Source organism: Volvox carteri (assembly GCF_000143455.1).
Source record: "Volvox carteri f. nagariensis unplaced genomic scaffold VOLCAscaffold_13, whole genome shotgun sequence".
NCBI classification, from domain to species: Eukaryota; Viridiplantae; Chlorophyta; class Chlorophyceae; order Chlamydomonadales; family Volvocaceae; genus Volvox; species Volvox carteri.
In genome coordinates this window covers 1,945,823-1,953,508 of record NW_003307556.1, presented here as the reverse complement: position 1 = coordinate 1,953,508, position 7,686 = coordinate 1,945,823, and positions in this window count along the sequence as shown.

Here is a 7,686-nt window from a genome sequence, read left to right as displayed (position 1 = left end):
GTTAACAAACAAACAACAAATCAACTAAAAAAGCAAAATATCGGAGACGAGCATGACTAGGAAAGAAGCACGCTTTTAAAAATTTAACAAACCTAGGAACAAACAGGCTAGAAAAGCTTCCCTCACACAGGCTCGATCCGTGAGCCGCGGGAGCTCAAGCGGGTTCACACGCAGCCGCACGCGTTAGCGCCGCCAACTTGCCTGCATCAGCTGCTCCCACGATGCCCGCGGCACGAACACGCCGTCCGGCGGTGGCAGCAACGGCGGCGATGGCGGTGGCTGTTGCGAAGCCGGCACCGAAGCCGCCGATTTGGACACGACGTGGCCTGACCAACTGGACCGAGGGTTCCGTGACCCCAGGCCCCCGCCACCGGCCCCCGGGGTGTTCACTGCGCCGCCCTTTAGCGATTGCACTGAAGCCAAGTCCCCTCGGTGTAATTGCAGGCTGGCACGCCGGGCGCTGGCGCTACAGGTGCCCCAACTGGTGGCCGTGCTGGTGCCGATAGCCGATGCAAACCCCAGCTTGTGCCCCGGATCCTCGGCCTGAGCGCGGTCTATGCTGGGACGTTGTTGGGACGAGCCGCAGCTGCCGCCAGGTACTCGCTGGGGTAGCGGACTGATGCAGAAATTAGTCGAGGTGGTCGGGCGCTTAAGGCCCCCCGGCAAACGCGGCATCAGCGCCGCGAGCTCCTCGTCCACGATGCTGCACGTGCTGCCGCGACGCGGCTGCGCTGTCCCTGCAGCAGCAGCCGGCGCCGCCCGGCTAGGCCCGCCGTACGACAGACGCGTGCTGATCCATTCAAGCTCCTCTTCCGCAACCTGCACAGGCTCGGCGCCGCCGCTTGTACCTGTAGAAGACAGGCACGACGCGTGGCGTGTTGTTGTTGTTGTTGTTGTTGTTATTGTTGTTGCTGATGTTGGCTGCGGCGCTGGCCCAGACGGCAAACAAGGTGATAAGGGACAGATTAGTGAGCGACTGCCTCCAGAGCTGGCAGCACTGCCGCCGGCGACACACGGGCTCATAGGGCCCGGAGCGGGGCCGCTAACGCGGCGAGGGAGCCGGAGGATGGCAGCCCCGTTGGCTTGCAGGATCGTGGCGACGCTGCTGGGGGATGAGGTAAGGGGGGAGGCGCCGGACCCAGCGGTCGGCGGGTCGCCGCCAGCAGCCGCTAAGCTCGATTGGAGCCACCGTAAAGAGCTCGACCGGCGCCATGCAGACGATAGCGCTGTGCTGGGCAACGGCGATGTTGGGCCTCTGGACGCTGGCGCGGAAGCGGCAACGGCAACGGTGCCGCCGCCGCCGCCCCCGCCGCTAGCAGCGCATGCGACAACTGAGGTGCGGAGGTCCGGCTGCTGATAAGGAGAGGCAGCGGGAACGGCGTGTTGTAGCCTGATGGGGTTCGACAACGACTCCGCCGCCTCAGCCAGGGGGCCAGCAACGCGGTCAAGATGTGACCCGCGGGTCGCTGTTCCGTCACCGTCGCCGCCGCCGCCGTCATTGGCAGCAGCAGCTGCCGGCGACAGGGCTTCGCCTGGGCCGAGGGTAGTTACGTAAATGGCCAAGTCATTGCTCTCCCGCTGAGCCGATGCCGTTCCCGTCAGGGTCTCCCTCTTCGCTCCGGAACCATCACCCGTAATGGATTCCCGGCGCATCAACCCGCCGAACCCGCCGGAGCTCGACTGGCGCTTCCGCGCGCTCCTCTGGCGCTGTCGACTGGCAAACCGCTGGAGGAGTTGACGCTGCAGAGCATCCTGGGGATGCGGTGAGCTCGCCGCCGCCGCCTCCAGTCCCGCGCCAAGGCCCGGCGAATTGGGATCCATCACCGCCGCCACCTCCTCCGTTGCCACTGAGAACACGGGCTCGAAAGAAGCGCCTGGACGATGCGGCGCCAGCCAAGCAATGTCATCGGGTTCTGTATTCTGCTCCGACTCCGGCTCTGACTTCGTCGGGCTAGCAGCAGGCCCCAATGCTACCACCGTTTCAGCAGATGCCAAGGTCAGCACCAAGCCGCTAGTGCTTTTGCGCCTCGACGCCGCGGTACGGCAGGTGCATGTAGGTGACCCCAGCCCCGTCGTCGCCGCAGCCGGGGGGTGTTGGGTACATTTGCTCGCGACCATGAACGGCAGCAGTCGTACCGGTGACGCCGGGGCGCTTCGCAAGGCGTCGTCGTCGTCGGCGGCGGCGGCCGATTCTGAGTGTGCCGGCGAAGTAGCAGTGCCGCCACCGGCGGCTCTGTGTGGCGCGGGCAAGAGCGAAGACAGCAGCGCTGATGCCCGCGGCGAGTCGGACTGCTCATGCTGGACTTGTTTTGGCATGGACGTTAGCAACTGCGCCACAAACCGGGCTGGCCTTGGCGAGGTCGGGCAGCTGCCCGATGCAGCAGGTGGCTTGGTATCTGCGTCTGCACCGTCGTACCACGCCACGGGCAGGGCCTTGCCGTTTAAAGACGCTGATGGTTGTCGTGATGGCGTCCGTGATCTGCTGCCGTACGCGCTAGCGCCGCCGCGGTCACTATCCGCGGTAAAACCCGACGCCGCGGCGCCTCCGTCGCCACAGCCGCCAAGTACGGCCATAGCCGTGGCCTTGACGGCTGATGAATCTGGACAACCGGCACCGCTGCCGGCGCTGTCGCAGCCGTTGCTCCCCGAGGGAATGGTGCCGCCGCCATGGCGCCCGCCACAGCTGCCTGTCGTACTGCTTGCGTAAGTACGGGACCCGCTGGTGATGCTGGAGCCTGTGATGACACTGTCCGCGTCGCCGTCCTCGACGGCGGCACCGCTGCCGTCGTTGTCCGCGTCATCAGGGCCACCGCCGCCGCCGCCGCCGCCGCTGCAAGTACCGTCACCGCCGTCATAAGCGTCGTCCCGATCCTCGCAGTCGTAAAACTCGTCATCTAAAAAAAGCTCTAACATTTTGCTCTTGCTCTGCGGAGTGAGGCAGATGGGCGGCAAGGAACATGCAGTCAGGAAACAACGAAACGAGAACGCGAAGGAAAGAACGGCTCAATGCTTTCAAGGAACAAATATATTACACACACAACAACAACAACAACAACAACAACAACAACAACAACAACAACAACAACAACAACAACAACAACAACAACAACAACAACAATAATCACGCAGCGGAGCTGCAGCCGCCGCTGCCTGCTCCATCGTGCGGACCAGTTTCGCCTCGTTTGTGAGTGGACCGGCGAGGTAGTGGTGGCCACCCTCGGGAAGTGTTCGTTGTTCGTTGCTCGTGGTAGTTGAACAGCTGGCCTTCGAGGACCAGTGTGCGAGTACTCGCTTTGCGTTGGTCTTCTCTGTGCAACCGTATCTCGGCTTTTGTGGTGTGTCGTCTCAGGCCCGTGGGCCTCCGTGTATCTCTTGCCTTGCTGGCTGCGTAGGGCCCTGGTTCTTTTGTGTGTGTAGAGGAGGCCCCCGAGTAGAGCCCCTGCCCCCGGTGGTGTTTTCTTTTTGTTCTGGTTTTGGCGGTCAAGAGGGACGAGAGCGCGTGAATAGGCAGGCCAGGCGAAGTGGCGCCTTTCGTGCGGTTCTTGCATAGATCGGTTTGCGCCGCTGTGTTGCCTAGCCAGGGGCTGGGAGAGTGTCCCGGTTGGCGTGAGTGAGGGATCGAGGCGCGCGCGGAGGAACAGACGGACGTAGAGCCGCGCGCCCATCCCTGCGCTGTGTTTCGGCCCGGTCAGGGCCCCCGGTGCTCGTCCTTTATCGGGCGAGCCGCCCACAGTGTAACACCCCATCAACAACAACAACAACAACAACAACAACAATAATCACGCAGCGGAGCTGCAGCCGCCGCTGCCTGCTCCATTGGCCCGTTCCCCATCCCTTCAGCCCCAAGGCCGTCAAGTCCCCCTTTGCGCCTTGCTGTGTATCTCCCCCCGCCCGGCCGCAACCCCAACCCCCCTCTCCCCTACAGCCCATCCCTTCAGTAGATACAGCTCGCCTACACTACGCTGCATATCAAGGACCTCTCCGAATAATATGATAGCAATAATAAAATTCAATGATTACATGGTCAGATGTATTTTATATAAATCATATATATATGATTTATATATTATATATATGATTTCCTGCCCGTATACTTGTAAGGCCCTGGCCCTATTCCTGGTTCAAGCCCTCCCCTCCCGTTCCCGGCCCGTACATACCTGTAACGCCCTGGCCCTGGCCGCCGCCCGCTCGTAGATGATGGCGGCGCTGACGGGGTAGTCCCGCATGACCGCCTGGTCGGGGGGGTAGAAAGGGACCCATTTGGGGGGAAAGATGAACCACGAACGAGTGAATTTGGGGGGGGAGAGAGGGGGAGAGGAAGGTATATGAGGAGAATGCAGAAACGTAGGGGATCATGTGGGCAAACAGAAAGCAAAGCAACAAAAAGGTTCAACTGCTGAGAGACGTCCAAAGAGGCGTCTCTCCCCCCTGCTGCTCTGTCCCTCCTTCGTCATCATCGTCATTGCGCAATGCCGCAATTACTACCACTACTACCACCACCACCACCACTACTACCACCAGCACCACCACCACTTGTATCGCCTCCCACCTGTAGGTCCGGCCCCGTGAGCACAGCCAGGTCCACAAACCCCAGCGCCGTACAGTTCGCCGTACGCTTGCCCGTACTCAGCAGCGCCACCTCTCCAAAGATTTCCCCGGGTTGCAGCAGACCCCACATGGTGTACGTGGGAGATGTAACGGCCACACAGCCCTTCCGGATGACGTACATTTCCTTGCCCACGTCGCCCACGCGGAAAATGACTTCGCAGGGACTGAGCGAGATCATGCGGATGCGCAGCGCCAGGGCGTTCATAAAGCCCTCCTCACAGTCTAGGAACAGGGGCACCTGCGTCAGTAAGGGGGCGGTAGGTGCACCACCGGGTGGTGTGGTGTGGCGTTGGGAGGCACTGTGCGTCACCGGGCAGTGGGTACTGGGTACTGGGCATCGGGCATCTAGGGGCACTAGGCATCGGGCATCGACGCGGGGTGGAGTGGGGATGGGGGATACTCGCGGCGGCCGCCTGCTTGCATGTTCTTCCCCTTCGCTGCGCTAAACCCCTCGGTCGAAAAAAAACGCCTTCCTGCCCTCATAGACCCCACCCCACCCCAAGTCCTCACCTCACCTCACCTCACCTCACCGAGGCAAAGGGAAAACCATATGCTGCAAAAGAGGAAGCAAAGAATAAAAAAACCAACTGGGCCGACAACACGTCCAAATCACCACCACCACCACCGCCACCAGCTTGCTGGAATCCAAACCAGGATCACCACCACCAACACCACCCCTGGAGAGAGGCTTCAAAAACCCAGGCCCAAAAGACGCGGAAAGGAACAGCGGGTGTCGTTGTTGGCAAAACCAGCATTTTTTACCTCCTGGCGCCCCCAACACACACACACACACACACACACGCACACAGACCTCCCAGCCAGCTCCTCAGTCATTTACCTTCCTCCCAGCCAGCTCCTCAGTCATTTACCTTTTGTAGGCTCCGTAGGTGCAGGAACTGGCACAGGTTGAGCTGCAGGCTGCTGGGAAGATCCTGGGGCCGGGACGGGGCGAAAGGGGGGAAAGACGGACATCGAACGGGTGAAGGTGCTGCCAGGGCGAAGGGTGGCCGTGCGGGGCCCCAATGGGGGGGGGCTATTACACGCCAAGTCAAGGAGCCCGGGGCCTCCAGGTCTCCAAGATCGCCAAGCAGGACAGGACAGGGCCCCGGTGGAGAGGTATGAATGGCGGAAGCGAGGTGTACGCGCGCGTGTGTGTGCGTGTGTTTGGGGGGGGGGGAAGTCTCCTAGTTTACACACACACACACATACACCAACCCGCCTGCCATCCAAGGGCCCATCTCCCACACCCCGGCTGTAGATCCCAACCCAAGCTTCCGTGAAGCCGCATCCAGTGCACATTGCCTCCGCTGCTGTGTTTTGTGTATGCGTGTGTGTGAGAGTGAGAGTGAGAGAGAGCGTGTGTGGGTGTGCGTGTACCTCCGCCCTCCCATACACCGCAGGCAACCCTCCGGCGGAGCCAGCCCTCCCCCCTCCCCCCCCACCCCACAACCCCACGCCCCACAAACTCATTCACCTGTAGGAACTGCATTCCCTCCGCTCCAGGGTGGGACCTCTGCTGCAGGTACTCGTAATATTTCTGCACCTTCTCGCTGTACTCGTCCGGTACGCCCGCGTACCGCAGCGCGTCCTGCACCATCAACAGCTTCTGTCTGCGACGACGACGGCAGTGGAGGCAGCGGCAGTGGCCGCGAACAGGCAGGCAGGGTGGGGGGCAATAATCATATCATTTTTCATATCATGGGACGCTTACTTAAGTCAAATGGTCAACTACCGACACATTCCGAAACACGCACTCCCGGGGGGCCATGCAATAACGCAACTTTCCGAACAAGAAACGGCGCTGGTGGCGCTGGTGGGCGGGTGTGTGTGTGGGGGGGGGGGAGAAAACAAACCATCGGGGCGGGTGTATGGGGAGGGGAGGAAAAGGGCGAACTAGCGAGATAGGGAAACAACGGCAACAGCACCAGTGCTTGCACCTCTTCTGAACACACACACACACACATATACACGCACACACAAAGGCAGAATCAAAAACGCCAAACATGCAGCACCCGTCACTCCAGGACAGGCATTGGACCCGATCGCCCCCACCAACCAGGAAAAGCCCCTTGCCGTACTGTGTCGTACCCGTGGCGGTTGACTGCGACGTTCATTGTTGCGACCAGGGTTGCCATTTGGCCCACCACAGCGCTGTAAAAGAAAGTCCCCGCGATCAAGACCAGGATGCAAAACGTGCGCTCAAAATTGTTATAAGCCGTGACGTTATCGCCCACCTGCATGGGGCCAAGTGTGTGCGCCAACGCCGCCTCGTCTGTGTGTGTAGGTGTGTTTTAATGGGCCTTTGTGTGTAGGTGTGTGTAGGTGTGTTAATGCGTTTTCAACCGTGCGTCTGTCCATGCGTTTGGGCACAAGTCAAGTGGGAAGCAAGTCAGGCCGGGGTTCACGAGCCGTTCCAAATTCACCCGCATCATCACGCTGCGGCGAGTCACGCCACGTAGACGAGACGCATTTTGGTTCATATGTGGCCGGAATGAAAGCCGGACCGGGCTCAGAGCGGCTGGGTTTTGGCGGCCCCTCTCCCCCACACCTCTTCATCCACCCATCCACACGACGTAACCAGGATTGAGAGCCACAATGGCTCCAGGGTAAACTAAACAGCAGGGCCCGCGAGAGGCTATGTCGTCGTTCCCCCTGGATGGCGTGATCCTCTACTACCCACCTCCTGCTATATTCCCTCTCCCTGCGGTTTCCCTCCACATTCCCTGCCTGTCTTCCCTTTCCCTCCACATTCCCTGCCTGTCTTCCCTTTCCCTCCACATTCCCTGCCTGTCTTCCCTTTCCCTCCACATTCCCTGCCTGTCTTCCCTTTCCCTCCACATTCCCTGCCTGTCTTCCCTTTCCCTCCACATTCCCTGCCTGTCTTCCCTTTCCCTCCACATTCCCTGCCTGTCTTCCCTTTCCCTCCACATTCCCTGCCTGTCTTCCCTTTCCCTCCACATTCCCTGCCTGTCTTCCCTTTCCCTCCACATTCCCTGCCTGTCTTCCCTTTCCCTCCACATTCCCTGCCTGTCTTCCCTTTCCCTCCACATTCCCTGCCTGTCTTCCCTTTCCCTGCAC